Raw genomic sequence first — 17,500 nt, 5'->3', positions numbered from 1 at the left:
TTATGAATGATGATATTCAATTTCCGTCATCGGTATGATATTCCAGTAGTACATTCGACTATGCTAGCAAACCGCGCAAGTATGAACGAGTGAACATCATGCCGCGACACAACCTGAAAGCATAACCGAACTTACCTCGGCCAGTCATTCCACTACCTCCTCCTCAAGAAATTACCATGTGCGTTACAAACAATACCGCAGAAACTTTGCGTTTACTATCAGGGAGTGAATAATTATTACAAATTAAAAGGGTAAAGATTTATCAATTTATTAATTTATTAATAAATCAACAATTAATAATTTTTACCAAGCCCTTCGGTATGTAAGCACCATTATCGGTGGAGGACGTATTTAAAAGTTCCCATACATTTATATATGAATATTATTCAGCCAAGGAGTTTAGTAGAAGACAAAGCACCGCGCAGTGAGCCTGCAGCCGAAGTCACGTGGCTGCAAAGCGAGCTTCTTAATCCCATACTTACGCCTGCGACAAGCCATCTCCAGTTTTATTGTCTCTCAATTTTATGATCTCGTACGTTTAGTTTGTTGTATAGTAGTTCATTATACCTTGGATATTCTGCGTTTTATTTCTTAAAATTCTTTTATTTTGTGCTGAAACTCTTTTTCATAATTCTAGCTGTCATAAATAAATTTGAATTTGGTTGAAAATCTGATCTAATTTTATAGCTATTTTCGTTTCCCATTCGACTAGTGATTTAAACCCTTTAACTACTAGAGATTCTTTCACTATTGATGTTACAAGCACCTCCCTCTATTTGCTAATTATTTCTTTAGCCAAGTGTTTCCCAGCTTTTTGTAGCGCAGCAGCCCGTTTAATCTATTGCACTTTACAAACGCCACTTCTTTATGATTTGAATAATAACTTTTTTAAAAATTGGAAAATAAACACATGGTTTCCCTAGTGATTACCACTATTACAAGGGAGATAATAATTTCTTCATAATACGAGACAGGATCGGAAATTTTAATTAGAAATTAAGGAATTGCGAGGAAAAAGATGCATAGAATTCACGTATTTATTTATTTATTTATTGGTTCCTTATTAGGGAGTTCGTACAATAGCACTATTTCATTCTGTTTAGAAATCGTCAGTAGGATATAGCCCGTGACTTATTCATTAGATATTATTTTACAAAGTGAAATATTTCATTAAATATGAAAGCGATTACAATTTGAAAAAAAATCATGGAATGTTATATTTTCTTCTTTCTTCATAGAATGTTAGTTGTCTAAGAATCAAGAGAAAAGAGAGAATATTCTTAGTGTTCACATATAGAATAACTGTTTTCAGAGAAAAAAACCTTTTAAAAATTTTTTCTATGAAAATTCATCACACCTCTAAACACTTAACATCACCATAGCGCACCTTTGATATTTTTCAGCCTTTTGAGAAATTCACGAGACCCAAAACTTGTGGTAGGGCGTGCCGGACCTAGTTCAGAAGAGCCGGTTTAATCACTCAATGTCCCTATCTAGACATTCTATTACACTTGGTGTTATTTGAACTTTCTTATTTCAGATAACCATTTCTGATCTATTTAAGACCATATCTAGAAATTTTATCATTATTGTTCCTTTACTGTCTGTCTTATGGTCACATTGGATAACTTATTCTCAAAGAATTTTGATATTGTTACATTTGGTTATACCGAGCATTTGCGATTTTACCGTTTCTCTCAAAGTCATTCCGGCAAAGGCACTTAGAATATTATTTCTAAGATTCTAAGAATATCATTTAAGCATTTAGATATTCCCTTATGACCTGATGTCAAGTTGCGTTTTCAACATAAATCCCTCTCCAGTTCTTCAATATTTTGGGATTTCTAGTTTGGTTATTCCACTATAGCGTATCCCTCTTTGTGCCCTTGTTATAAAATACGTTTGGTCCACTAAACGATGTTTACAAATGGCGGCTGACTCGACATGTTTGTTCGACTTGCTAGAAATCACACCCTATTACCACAAAACGTGGGAAAGGAGATGCTCGATGATATAGTCCAAGATAAACCAAGATGAAATAGTCATGGATGGCCAGAATGCCATTTATTAAAACCTGCTCGTTCAAAGCCGGCTGACAACGAGATTACATTTTGAATGAACTGTTATTTCTACTTATATATGCATACGCATAAATACACGCACACTCATGCACAAGCGCACGAATTTAAGCACGCGCATGCACACACGCACGCACAAGTACACACACACAAACAACCCGCATGTGTATGAGTGTGTGTGTATATGTATATGTAAGTATATATACATATGTGTGTGTGTGTGTGTGTATGTGTGTGTGTGTGTAACTACATATACATTTGAATATGTAAGATAATGCATGGCTCGATATCTTTGAAACATATATTTGTATATTGTTGCTGCTGTTCTTTATTACGAATGTGCTGTGTTATAAATTATATCTCAAACTGATATGGACACGAGGACACAGGTTTTGGAAAGAATGGAGTTGCTTTAATCGATGAGTTCTTCATTGGTGTCATTATTATTATTATTATTATTATTATTATTGTTATTATTATTATTATTATTATTATTATTATTATTATTATTCAAGGCCACCTTGTGCCTTCAGTAGAGAGAATTGTTGTTGTTGTTGTTGCTGTTGTTGTCAAGAAGGTGACGAGCTGGCAGAACCGTTAGCACGCCAGACGAAATGCTTTGCGGCAATTCGTCAGTCTTTACGTTCTGATTTCAAATTCCGTCGGGGTCGACATTACCTTTCATCCTTTCGGGTTCAATAAATTAAGTAGAAATTGTGCAGTGGGGTCGATTTGAATGACTACTCCTCTCCCCCAAATTTCAGGTCTTGTGCTTATTCTTCAAAGGATTATTATTATAGTTATCACAAGTAAATAAGTTTGCAGGGATGTTGTTTCGAGGTTTGGTGATACGATGTCCCCTCAAATTTCAAGAATCTTTCTTAGGATTCTTGTAGAGTACAGGATTGCCATTTTCTGCAAGTCAACAATGGATGTCTCTATTCCAATATCGTTCAGCCGCTTAGGGAGAAGTCTGGGTGTTGTGCCAATTGCACCAAACACAACAGAAATATTTGTCCGCTTAGTCTTCCACAACCTCTTCCTCTCTCTCACTAGATTCTTCTCCACTAACACTATCACCACCATAACTATTAACATCAATTTTGTAACCACCACCACCACCACCACCACCACCACCACAGCCAGCACTAGCACCAATACCACCAGCGCTACAATCACTAACACACCCACCACACCACCACCACCATAACCACAACCTCTACCATCAAGATACTCACCAGTAGCAGCACTAGAATCACCACCACCATCAATACCACTATCAACACCCACTCTAGTAAAGCAACAACATAATATGCGATACAAAACGGAACAAAACAACTAAAAAGAAAAGAAAAAGCAAGTAATAACTACAAACAAATGATTTGCTAAAATAAATAAAACTATTTCGATATATGAAGATTTATTAATTTCAAAGATTGTTTTACGAGAATATCGTGTGTTGAAGACCATTTCCAGTCACGTCTCGAAGTCTCTCTCTTATATTATTCTCTTATCTCAAACCACTCCGTCTACTGCTCTGTCCTTCCCACCACATCTCTTTCTTTCTTCCTCATTATCACACACATACACACACACCCGCGCTCGCGCGCGCATATATATATATATATATATATATATATATATATATATATATATATAAGAGATAAGAGAATATATATATATATATATATATATATATATATATATATATATATATGTATGTATGTATGTATGTATGTATGTATATGTATATATGTATATATATATATATATATATATATATATATATATATATATATATATATATATATATATATATATATATATAATATATTACATATATATATATATATATATATATATATATATATATTATATTACACACATGCACATATATATGTATATATACATACATATGTGAGTATTTATGTACTTCTCTCTCTCTCTCTCTATTTATCTATTTATCTATCGTCCTCTCTACAGGTCTCTCTAATTAATATATAATATAAACACAGATCATAACTGAAGCTAATGTTTCAAGTTTTATAGTCTAGGCTTAACAACCAGACAGCACACAACAGCTAACGAGAGAGTCTCTACGTGGACAATCAGTGTGCTTGAAATAGTAGTAGAATTTTATTCACATCAGACCTTGCAGTCTTAAAGAAAAAACACTTTGGATTAATGGAGTCGTAGACATGCCGCCCAATAAAATTTGGTGGTCGAAAATGGAATGTCTTAGAACAAATCGACCCCAGGACCTTTTGCTTGTAAGCCTAGTACTTATTCTACCGGGATTTTGCCGAACCGCTAAGTTACAGGGATGTAAACACACAAATATCGGTTGTCAAACGAGGGTGAGGGGACCAACACAGACACCCGATTATATACATAGCGTTGCTATTATGCAAAAGTGTCGTTGCTTTTCCAAAACGTTGCTTTTCCAGAAAACTGAAAAATGGTTTGATTGTACCACAGCACATCCGTTGTACTACTCAATGGCAATTGTCGATATCTTGGTATCTGAAGTACATGGATATATGATAGTTTGACCAGAAGAACCGGCTATTGCAAGCAAAAATAAATATTGAAAAAAAAGACGCATTTGGCCAAATTTGGACTTACGACAGTTTAACATGATAGCAACATGTATATATATATATATATATATATATATATATATATATATATATATATATATATATATATATATATATATATATATATATATATATACGACGGGTTTCTTTCAGTTTCCGTCCAACAAAGCCACTCACCAGGCTTTGGTCGCCCCGAAGCTATGGTAGAAGACACTTGCCCAACGTGCCATGCAGTGGGACCGAACCTGGAACTATGTGATTGGGAAGCAAGCTTCTTACCACACATCCACGCCAGTTTATACATAGATATACACGCCTTCACACAAACACACACACACACACACACACACACACACATATTTAGAACCCAAATAACATCACGTCTGACGATATGAAGTAATGGTTAGTGCTTCAGATTGATTTGCTGCCAAAAATGTCAACTACATCTAAGAAAAGCAGGGATATTATAGTTGCGCAATGATGATTTGCTGTAGGCAAAGTATCAATAGAGTAGATATATGTATTATAGAAGAATAATAGAACAAATGGATTCAGGTTAGATTATGATCTGTATATCTTTACTCTTTTACTTGTTTCTGTCATTTGACTGTGGCCATGTTGGAGAACCGCCTTTAGTTGAGCAAATAGACCCCAGGACTTATTCTTTGTAAGCCTAGTTCTTATTCTATCGGTCTCTGGTCGTGTGCATACGTGCATATATATGTATGTATACGTTCGTATATGTAAGTATATTGTATGTTTATATATATATATATTTGTATTTATGTGCTTTTCTGAGTGTATTTCCACTGATGAAGGCAAAGCATTTTATTATGCAAAGCCAGAAATCCGGGATCTGGAATTATCTAGTATTTTTGCTAGTTTATTTTATCTTCGTCTTCGCTCTTCGTGCTATATGAACATTTATTGTGGTTTAGAGTCAAGATTTGACTGTTATTTTCAGCGTGGTGGTCTCTCTTAGATACCCTGTATTATAATTTATATATATATATATATATATATATATATATATATATATATATATATATATATATATATATATATATATATGTATGTTTATATATATGCCAACAACAACAACATATATATATATATATATATATATATATATATATACATATATACGACGGACTTCTTTCAGTTTCCGTCTACCAAATCCACTCGCAAGGCTTTGGTCGGTCCGAGGCTATAGTAGAAGACACTTGCCCTAGGTGCCACGCAGTGGGACTGAACCCGGAACGATGTGGTTCGTAAGCAAGCTACTTATCACACAGCCACTCTAAACATGATGATTAAGTTCTTACATGAGTAGAGATCATAAGATGGAAGTAAATATGTGTGCACAAAGCCTCTTACTGCTGCTTCAAGAACCGATGTACAGATAATGCATATTGTGTAAAGCAAGCAGCAGCTATCCACGTAATGGTGATCCTTTCCATCATCAGAGGTAGAATGAGACATAACAGTGATCTATAATATCGACGGAGAGAGAATGAGATAGTACCTTAGTAGTAAACTTTGTTTTGTAGTAAACCAAGATTCTGCGCCATCAGATGGAACTCAAAACCACGTGGTTGTAAAGTGATCTTCTTAATCATGCGGTTATGCGTATGCCTGATTTATTTTTGAAACATATTTTGTGGGCGTTGGCCCCTTAGCCTAATTTTTGAGAAAAAAATGTTTTAATTTATTTCCATTCTTTTCATTTTTTTTTTTTGTAGGGAATTTTTTATTTCGGCCCACTTAAAATAACAACGCTAACAACAACAACAACAACAAGTGTTGTTTCCGTGACAAGTGTTTCTTTCTAAACTTAACTTTTCTTTTTCTATCTTTCCATCTTATTTAATGCATAGAGAGAACCGTTCATTAACAATTATCGTAATTGGTTTTTGGAAAAAAAAAAATTTTAATTTCATGTTATCGATCTCATTGTGTTTATTGAACGAATGATCAAATGGCTTAGATTCCGAAAACATTTCTTGTGTGTATGTGTGTATGTGCGTGTATGTGTATGTGTGTGTGGGGGTGATGTATGTGGTGTGTGTGCGCACATGCGCGAGATACCGTATATTACTTACAGTCACATGCATTCACACATATGGACATGTATGTAGGTAAGTATATGTGCGGATGTATGTCATTATATACACACACATATGATGTATGCGTTTATATATATATATATATATATATATATATTTCTATATATATATATATATATATATGAAATGACATTTTGACTCAGCCCTACATGACTCAAAGTTTCGTGCGCAAGTAGTACACATTCACTGCATCAGATGCTCGGGGTTAGATATGTCCTGCGCTGCATCGAAACTGTAAGTTATCCGAAGCTGAGTGGAATTGCTATTAAATACATGTAACTTCAACCATACACATGGGTGTTGATATTAATTCTTTTTACTACAAGCAGAAGACCTAAATTTTGTGGTGTGTAGGGAATGCTAGTCGATTACGTCAAACCCAGTGCCTATTGATCCCGAAAGTGATTTAAGGTGCAATTGAGCTTGGCGAAATTTGAACTGAGAACATAAGGCGGAAATGTGCCACGAAGTTTGTTTTTTTCGGCGTGCCAACAACTCTGCCAATTAGCTGTTTTCATATCGAGTTATAATCCTTTATATATATCGAGAGAGAGAGAGAGAGAGAGAGAGAGAGAGAGAGAGAGAGAGAGAGAGAGAGATATGATGTATGTTTGTGTTTAAGCCTTTTTCTTTTCATATATAATGTTATAAGACAGTTTTATTTCTGAATGAAGTGTGAGTCCAATTTCGATTTCTGTAGACAGTTTCAGAAACCACAACCAACGAATGAAACAGATTGAAGTGTGCTGTGAATAATTTAGGTCCTGGACGCATAAGAAAAAATAATGGAGGACTAATCAATAGCGTAACGAGGGGAAGAACATAATAACGTAATTAGTAAAAGGGGGCCGGAACCAAGTAATTAATGTCAAGCCTTCACAAAGCAGACATGAAAAATTTATTAGGTAAAATAAAAGAAAAGGAAAGGTTTTAAGTTGCTGCTGGTATTTCTAGTTCCAGTGTGGTTTTAGTGAAGGCTGGAATATCTGATTAAATGTTTTCTAATCATGAAGATCCTGTTTTTTTTTAATGTGGTTCATGAAAGACTGTTGTTGTTGGTACTCCGTCGCTTACGACGTCGAGGGTTCTAGTTGATCCGATAAACGGAACAGCCTGCTCGTAAAATTAACGTGCAAGTGGCTGAGCACTCCACAGACACGTGTACCCTTAACGTAGTTCTCGGGGATATTCAGCGTGACACAGAGTGTGACAAGGCATGACCCTTTGAAATACAGGTACAACAGAAACAGGAAGAAAGAGTGAGAGAAAGTTGTGGTGGAAGAGTACAGCAGGGTTTGCCCCCCCCCCCCTGCCGGAGTCTCGTGGAGCTTTAGGTGCTTTCGCTCAATAAACACTCACAACGCCCGGTCTGAGAATCGAAACCGCGATCCTATGACTGCGAGTCCGCTGCCCTAACCACTGGGTCATTGCACCTCCACTCATGACAGACGACATTCTCTAATAAAACCTAAAATATGCGTAGAGTGTGATTTAAAAGAGATTTAGCTGCTGTTACTAGGATTTTGGCTAACTCCATAGATGTTTCTTCGTTGGCTTGGTCTTCCTTCCTCGTTTGCTGAGTGCCAGGTTTAAGTAAGTAGTCAAGCCTAGAGGTTACGGCATTGCACTCACGACAGCCTGATTGTGATTTCGATTCGCAGACTTGATGGTGCGTTGTGTTCTTGAGCCCACAACTTCCTTTCACGTTGTTCTCTTTTACTCAGCTGAAAATGGATAACCATGCGACGGAGTGGCGTCTCGTTTAAACGAGATGTTGTGATCTCCTTCACTTATACGCCATGGAAACCGGGTAAACGGCCCTGTGAGTGCTAAGACTCGAACGAGTAATGTCCAGGTGTTGATGATGATAATGATGGTGATAACCCAGGCACGCACACACACACACACACACATCTCGCACTATGCTATGGGACTGTCTTCAAGTGTTTTAGTGAAACAAATCGATCCCAGAACTTATGCTATCGATCCCTTTTACCGAACCGGTAAGTAACGGGGACGTAAATAAACTAAAACCATTTGTCAAGTGGTAGAGGGAGACCATCAACACACACACACACATACAATGGGCTTCCATACAGTTTTCGCCTACCAAATTCACTCTCAAGGAATTAGTCGGCTTGGAGCTATAGTAGAAGAAACTTGACTAAGGTGCCACGCAGTGGGACTGAACCTGAAACCACGGGGTTGCAAAGCGAGCTTCTTAACAACATAACCTTGAATGTATTGAAAAAATGCAAATATATTGGTTTTGAAAAAAATTGATATTTTGCCATAAATGAATAAACAAAACAAATGTTTATTTTTGATTACAAACATTGAAGCAATTAACAGATTTCTTTGAAGTATAACACCTTATTACACGCAATACTTTGTAGCAGCTATCTTATATACATCAGCACATAATACATATATTTATACACATGTATATATACCTCCAATATATATAGATATATATGTGTGTGTATGCGTGTGTGTGTGTGTGTGTGTGTGTGTGTGTGTGTATATATTATGTGTATATAGGTGTGTGTTTAAAGAATTAAATAAATAACAAAGGAACAAGAATTATGCAATCAACGTCATTCATAAACGATAGCTTTTGCTATGAGATGCTACGCACTCCGAGCTGGGTGTCTATGCATCACCTTTATAGCTTCCTCGGAGCTATAAGGTAATGAACAAGCAATCAGCTCTGAGTGTACTGCACTTTATAGCAGAAACAGCTGTAAGCCAATAAAGTTGATTTCGCAATTTCTGTTCCTTTGTCAATTATTTAATTTCATATTATGATTTGTGCTCGTCTAAGACATTGTTCTGAAGCTTATGTATCCTGAGTTCTAATACGAGGCTATTAGTATTGATATGCCTAAGTGAAATCTTATACAGATATTTCTGTTGAGCCCGAAAGATTCTTGGAGAGTACCGGAAAGTTCTACAAGATAGTCTGATTGTTGTACTATCTGAGCATGGAACTTATACTTGCTTACATTTAAATGTTATGTTTTGTTTTAGATAACGCTTATAAATCACATGATAGAGTACGTTTCTTTTTAATCTCAGCGTCCCGTCTCCCGTCTGCCCCTGGTTGACAAGATACAACGTGTCAAAACACTGGTGTTCCAGAATGCTGGGAAAGCGCTGTCGTCGTCGTAAATGTGTGAAGCTGTGAATGTGTGAATCTATGCCATACACAACACTGACCATTACATTCTGCTCCTCAACTTACCTAGACGTGTTAAGAATTAATTTTCAAATAACTGTGGTTTAGTGGTTAAGGTGTTGAACTCATGATCGTAAGATTGTGGCTTCGATTTCTGGACCAAGTAATGTGTTATGTGCCTGAGCAAAACACTTCACCTCACGTTGCTCCAGTCCACTCAGTTGGCAAAAATGAGTAATGTTATTTCTTCATTGCACACAAGGGGCTAAACATAAAAGGGACAAATAAGGACAGACAAAGGGATTAAGTCGTTTACATCAACCCCAGTGCGTAACTGGTACTTAATTTAACGACCCCGAAAGGATGAAAGGCAAAGTTGACCTCGGCGGAATTTGAACACAGAACGTAAAGACAGACGAAATACCGCTAAACATTTCGCCCGGTTTGCTAACGTTTCTACCAGCTCGCCGCCTTAAATGAGTAATCTTGCGATGGACTGATGTCCCATCGAGGTGAGGAACATATATACGCCATAAAACTGGGAAACTAGTCTTATTTGTCTATATGACTCGAGAAAGAACTTTATTTTTACTAGACATTATTGATTCCAGTTTCTAGCAGCTCAGGCGCTCGTCTAGCAGATGTCGCATTAAGCTCAATACATTTGCTGTTGCTATTACTGTTGTTACCGCTATTGTTGTTGTTGCTGCTGTTGCAGTTATGGCGGCTGTTGCTGTATCTGCTGCCGCCACTGTTAATGTCATCGCCTCTGCTTCAACTGCCACTGCTGTTTTCGTTGTTGCTGCCGCTACTGCTGTTGTTCTTGTTTAACTCCGTTTCAACTCAGATTTACTTGATCTACAATCGGAAACTTTCCATCCGTAACCACGCCTCATCTATAAATACATAATACATACTGGACTATATTTTCTAATGAGACCTTTTCCTCATCTCATACGAGACTCTACTTCGGTGAGATTTAAGACAGATTTAGTGCTTGTTTCTAGCAGTGAGAAAGACTCCATGCAGGTTCTCTTTCGTTGGCTTGTCTTTCCATAGACTGTCTTCTCTGAGACAAAAATACTAAAGAATTATCGCGTACCGAATTACCGGACTCTTTTACAAGTTCTTTAGAAAATTTTTCATTCTAAATATCATCTTAAAAGAATGTTTTCAGAATGAAATTCTACTATGTCCCTCCTGATGATCATTGATTTTGAAAACGCTTGCACAAATGATTCAAAAGAATTTATAAACATAAAGAGAGAAAGAAAATAATAACAAAATTATTAAAATGGTTTGATTGCATCGTTCTGCGGTAATTTCGGTACTTTGTGCCAACGAAGAAAATGCCAAAGAATATCGAATTTCAAATTGTAAAACCGCTTAGTGTTTATTTCATTCCCTGCTGTGTTTGTTATTTAAAATTCGTTTAAAATTCCTGGATATTCTTTTCAAAAGTTTTGCGGTTTTATACGAGCTGAGTGTTAGAGAGTGAACAAATAGCCTGCTTATAAATACACGTATGAGTGTGAATTGGCAAAGACGGCGAATTGGCAGAACAGCTATGGAACATTGGATTGATTACTTTCCGACAGTCTGCGCTCTGAGTTCATATTACGTGGAGGTCAACTTTACTTATCCTTTCGGGATCGATAAAAATATGCAAATCGAACGTAGTGGATTTGCAAGGAATGTAAGAAAGCTGGGACCGGATGCCTTGCGATGTTTGTTGCGGCTATTTGTGTTCTGAGCTCAAATCCCAGCAAGGTCTACTAGCGTCGTAGACTTAATGCAGCACTCGGTTTGACACTGACATCTGGTGGCTTAGGTGTCTTAAGGAGCGTCGGACTCTTTGGCAAGCATTCGGGTTGAAGATAATTTTCTACATTACTCTCACCAGTCCCTGAGAGGCTGCTACGTAATCTGCCATACGAACTTTTTTCCCTTATCACTAAAAGGATTATATATTTACGTATATACCTTACAGACAATTATAAGACAGAACAGAAACACATCTACATACGTAAGACGATATAGACCCATATGTTTATATATATTTATAAGCAGGCTATTTGTTCATTCTCTAACACTCAGCTCGCGTGTGCAAGTGTATGTGCGTAAGTATATGTATATATATATATATATATATATATATATCAAATAATAAGCAACACGGATTTCAAAAGTGATTGCAGTACGCACGTTTCATGCTACTTCAATTTATTTAAGTAATGTGAGCATTACCTTAAATGCAATATGAAGAGCAATCTTCAGCTGCACGAAAAAATGTAGAAAAAAAGACATATTACAAATGTGGCAACATATTAAAACCAAGTGGGAGAGAGCAGAGGAAGAATATATAAGTCCATCTTGACATAGCAGGGTCTATCAGGCTAGCGAATATATATATATATATATATATATATATATATATATATATATATATATATATATATATATATATATATATATTCGCTATGCTGGACCGTTGAAATCTACATTTTTTTTTTCATTCTCTCTCTGTTATTTTCTCTTATTCCTTTCTGTTGAAGAGCGTAGGCTTGAAACAAAAGACTTTTTCATTTTCCCGAGCGTCAAACTAATACACTTGCTTGTTGTTCATACACCTGTCTTCGACTTTTAGTTTTCTATAAATTTCAACTGTATATATACACACATATATACACACACGCATACATATATATGTGTGCATCTCTCTCTCTCTCTCTCTCTCTCTCTCTCTCTATATATATATATATATATATATATATATATATGTATATGTATATATTTGTGTGAATATGTATGCATAAGTGTGTAATGTCTATATATATACAAATATGTGTATATATCTATATATGTGTGTGTATAAGCAGCGATGTATGTGTGTATGTATGTGTAAATCTATGCATGTATGTTAACAAGGATTTATGTTTGAATATATCTTTATACATACATTCACACGCAAATTCACACATATACACACATATACACACACACATCTGTATATATTATATTCATATATGTAGGCATGTATGTATTAATGCATTCATATATATATATATATATATATATATATATATATATATATATATATATATATATATATATATTTATATATATATATATATATATATATATATATATATATATATATATATATATATATATATATATGCACGGACGTATATATGTATATATGTACTTATGTGTTAGCGCGTCTATGTACGTCAGTAAGTAAGTATGCATGTATGTATGTATGTATGTATGTATATTTATCGGTACGCACATTCACACTTCAAACGAATGTCGAGCTCTCGACCATATGTGGTCGTGATGCATCGCTGATGTACTGCAAGTAATAATCCATCTCGACTTGCATGCAAGCAAGCAACACAGACAAGCAAAGTGGTCAAAGATCAAAGACACAGAGAAAGATCTGTAGGAATTGGCCATTATCATCACAGACCCCATACGGTGTCAATAAACAAAGACACACTTCTCATATCCGACTGATTTGATGCGGAACCCGCTTTATTAATTATTCTTTTACGTAGCGAAATATTTTTACTTGCCGCACTTCCTCTTCGTTATTATTACCATTCCGTTAAGGTGGCGTACTGGTAGAATCATTAACACGCTGGACAAAATACTTTGCGGGATTTCGTCCGTCTTTACGCCTTGAGTTCAAATTCCGCCGATGTCGACTTTGCCTTTCATCCTTTCGGGGATGAATAAGTACCGGTTGAACACTGGTGTCGATCTAATCGAAATAGTCACTCGTCTGAAATTGCTGGCCTTGTGCCAAAATTTGATATCGATATTATTTTTGTTATTATTATTACCATCAAGGCGGTGAGCTCGTAGAATCCTTAGCAGGCCGGGCAAATACGTAGCAGTATTTCGTCCATCTTTATTTTCTGGGTTCAAATTCCACCAGATTGACTTTGCCTTTCATCCTTTCGGCGTCGATAAATTAAGTACCAGCTGCGTACGGGGTCGATGTAATCAACTAGTCTCCTCCCTCAAATTTCAGGCCTCGTGTCTATAGTAGAAAGAATCATTATTAAGGCTGCAAGCTGGCAGAAACGTTAGCATGCCGGACAAAATGCTTAGCAGCATTTTGTTTGTCTTTACGTTCTGAGTTCAAATTCCGTCGAGGTCGACTTTGCCTTTCATCCTTTCGGGGACGATAAATTAAGTACCAGCGAAATACTGGGATCGATGAATTCCTCCCCTAAAATTTCAGGTCTTGTACTTTTAGTAGAAAAGATTACTATTATATCACTTCTCAAATAAAAACAGAAAAGATGAAAATAAAAAAATAAAAACCATCGGAATTTCATCTAATTTGACTATGTGAATGGAATATAAGGATGGTCTCCAGAATATAGTATGGCTTTTATAGCTGCCTCCGGCAGAGTTAGAACTTCGCGAGAAATATATTTATAAATTACAAGCAACATTTACAAAACCGACCTTACGCGGATTTATTAAAAACAAAAGTTAATACAATCACATAAATTTACAATATTTTGGATTTCATACAGAAATTGTCAAAAAAAATTCACATAGCTTACGACCTTCATGATAATATGTGTTCTAGAGTTAGATTTCAGCTTGCAAGGTAGGAAAGTGAGACTTTTACACCATTGAACTAACTAACTTGCTAATTAACTAATTAACATACCTACCTACCTACCTACATACATGCGTGCACAAATATATAGATACTTGCATGCATACATTCATATATACATACATACATATATTGATACCCATATATATATAATACAAATGATATGTGAGTATATGCATATATACGTACATCTATGTACATACCTACATCTACATGTATATATAGATGCATACCTGGGCATAGGACGTCACAAAAAAAAACGTGGACAAAATGAGAAACAGAACATAAATAGAGCACAGAAAACATACAGGCCACATAGAGAATATTTCCTTCATCAGCTGCCACCATTCTAAAACTAAGCGTTTCGATATATATATATATATATATATATATATATATATATATATATATATATATATATATATATATATAAACTCATACTTTCAGTTCTATTTTTCTTGTTTGCATCGCCAAATATATATATGTGTGTGTGTGTATGTGTGTGTTTGTGTGTATGTATGCATGCATTTATACATACATGCATACATACATACATATATATATATATATATATATATATATATATATATATATATATATATATATATATATATATATATAAATATATATATATATATATATATATATATATATATATATATATATATATACACACACACACACACATTCATTCATGTATGTGTGCGCGTGCGCGCGCACCTCTGGCATTTTTATTCATAACAAAATGAAGTCCACTTTGACCAACCAATTGTAACCTATAGATGTTTCACTCCTTTGAAGCGAACGATATTGACTTTTGATTTTATTGCTATATTTTTATTTAGACATTGTTTTATTTTGCCGTTCAGCATTTTATCTTAATTAATTTTAATATTGACAAATACAGGTGACAAATAGAGATTAGCGGCGCTGAGCAAGAAATGCTTGTAAGGTCACGACGAAAATTTATCGAGAAAGGGCACTAAGAGGAAGAGAAATATGTAATATGAAAAGGGAGAAAGTGAGCATGAAAGCCAACGATATATATATATATATATATATATATATATACAAAAATTTTATAATTATAAGTATAAATTATAATTAGAGTTCAGCAAAATTGCTTCACCACATACCGAAATTTAGAAATAGCAGTTAAAATACTATTCCACTACCATAATACATCTCCATAATATATCTCTGTCTGGGAGATATATTATGGTAGCGGAATAGTATTTAACTACTATTTCTAAATTTCCGTATGAGGTGAAGCAATTTTGCTGAGCCCTAATTATAATTATGCTTATAATTATAGAATTTTTGTATAAATTTACCGATAACGGTTCTTTTAATATACCGAACTACCGAACTACTTGGTAAAATTATTAATCATAAATATTACCCTATATTAGTATATATATATAGTTAATCAAATATATTCAATGAGAATACAGAGGATTTTACCACAGATGTATATTATTTCCTCAAAATTATTTTTAGCCCAAGTTTGCACCAACTCACATCTTTGCCAGTAACTTTTTTTAAACAACATCTTTATCATATATTTTGAGACAGCGTTCAGTTGACTGCACGGAAATTCACCCTTTTTCTCTGACGAGTAGATGTATTTATTACCTTATAATGATTATCAATTTTAGATTTCATTTCGAAGGGTAATACATTCATAAAACGATCGTAAGATATTTCAAACCTTTTAAATAATCATACTTTATATATTTATATATTTATCTATTAATACAATATTATTTTGGACGTATATCTTCTGTTTGGAGGCGCAATGGCCCAGTGGTTAGGGCAGGGGACTCGCGGTCATAGGATTGCGGTTTCGATTCCCACACCGCGCGTTGTGAGCGTTAATTGAGTGAAAACACCTAAAGCTCCACGAGGCTCCGGCAGGGGGTGGTGGTGAACCCTGTTGTACTCTTTCACCACAACTTTCTCTCATTCTTATTTCCTGTTTCTGTTGTGCCTGTAATTCAAAGAGTCAGCCTTGTCACGCTGAATATCCCCGAGAGCTACGTTAAGGGTACACGTGTCGGTGGAGCTGGCTCAGCCACTTACACGTTAATTTCACGAGCAGGCTGTTCTGTTGATCGGATCAACTGGAACCCTCGACGTAGTAAGCGACGGAATGCCATTATTATTATTAATATATCTTCTGTAATGATTTTTGCGATGTAATTTTTCCTGCTCTTACTTTATAATTTGAACTCAGAACGTGCAGACAGACGAAATACTGCTAAGCGTTTTGCCCGGCGTGCTAACGATTCTGCCAGCTCACCGCCTTCTAGGATAAATACAATAAGAACAAGAACATTGAATGGAAATTCGCAAATTTTGCCTGAGGAAACGAGCATATGTGTTAGTATTCCCCTTAAACTCCATGGATTTTGCAAATCATAATTTTAATATCCTGTGGATGGGAAATACAACAACGAAAGCATGGAGTTTGTGGAAGCGTACGTAGTAATGCATTAAAGGATTTACGAATTTCCATCCAATGTTCTTGTTATTGTGTGTATGTGTGTGTGTGTGTGTGGGGTGTGTTGGTGGTGGTGGTGGGGGGGGGGGGGTGCGTGTTCTTTTATTCTTTTATACGTTTCAACCCTGAGGCTGTCGCCATACGGGAGCACCATATATAAAGAGTAACAAAATGTGTTTGTGCTTGTGAGAGAGAGAGAGAGAGCGAGAGACTGAGAGAGACGTAGAAAGAGAGAGATGGAGAGAGAGAAAGACAGACAGGGAGAGAAGGCTAGAGAGCGTGAGTGAGAGCGTGAGTGAGAGCGAAAGAGAAGTCGGTGATCTAGCAGAAACGTTTGCATGTCGGGTGAAATGGTTAGCGACATATTTTCCTT

At 35.6% G+C, this 17,500-nt stretch overlaps 1 protein-coding gene across 12 annotated transcripts in view; it reads left to right on the top strand.

The window, feature by feature from the left end:
* LOC106875086 (protocadherin alpha-3) overlaps positions 1 to 17,500 on the top strand; it is a 419,220-nt gene that overhangs the window by 100,094 nt on the left and 301,626 nt on the right. The window lies entirely within an intron of this gene.

The sequence above is a fragment of the Octopus bimaculoides genome, chromosome 14 (genome assembly GCF_046866305.1).
Source record: "Octopus bimaculoides isolate indiv1 chromosome 14, ASM4686630v1, whole genome shotgun sequence".
NCBI lineage: Eukaryota > Metazoa > Mollusca > Cephalopoda > Octopoda > Octopodidae > Octopus > Octopus bimaculoides.
The sequence above is the reverse complement of the archived record's forward strand: the minus strand, read 5'-3'. Positions and strand labels throughout refer to the sequence as shown.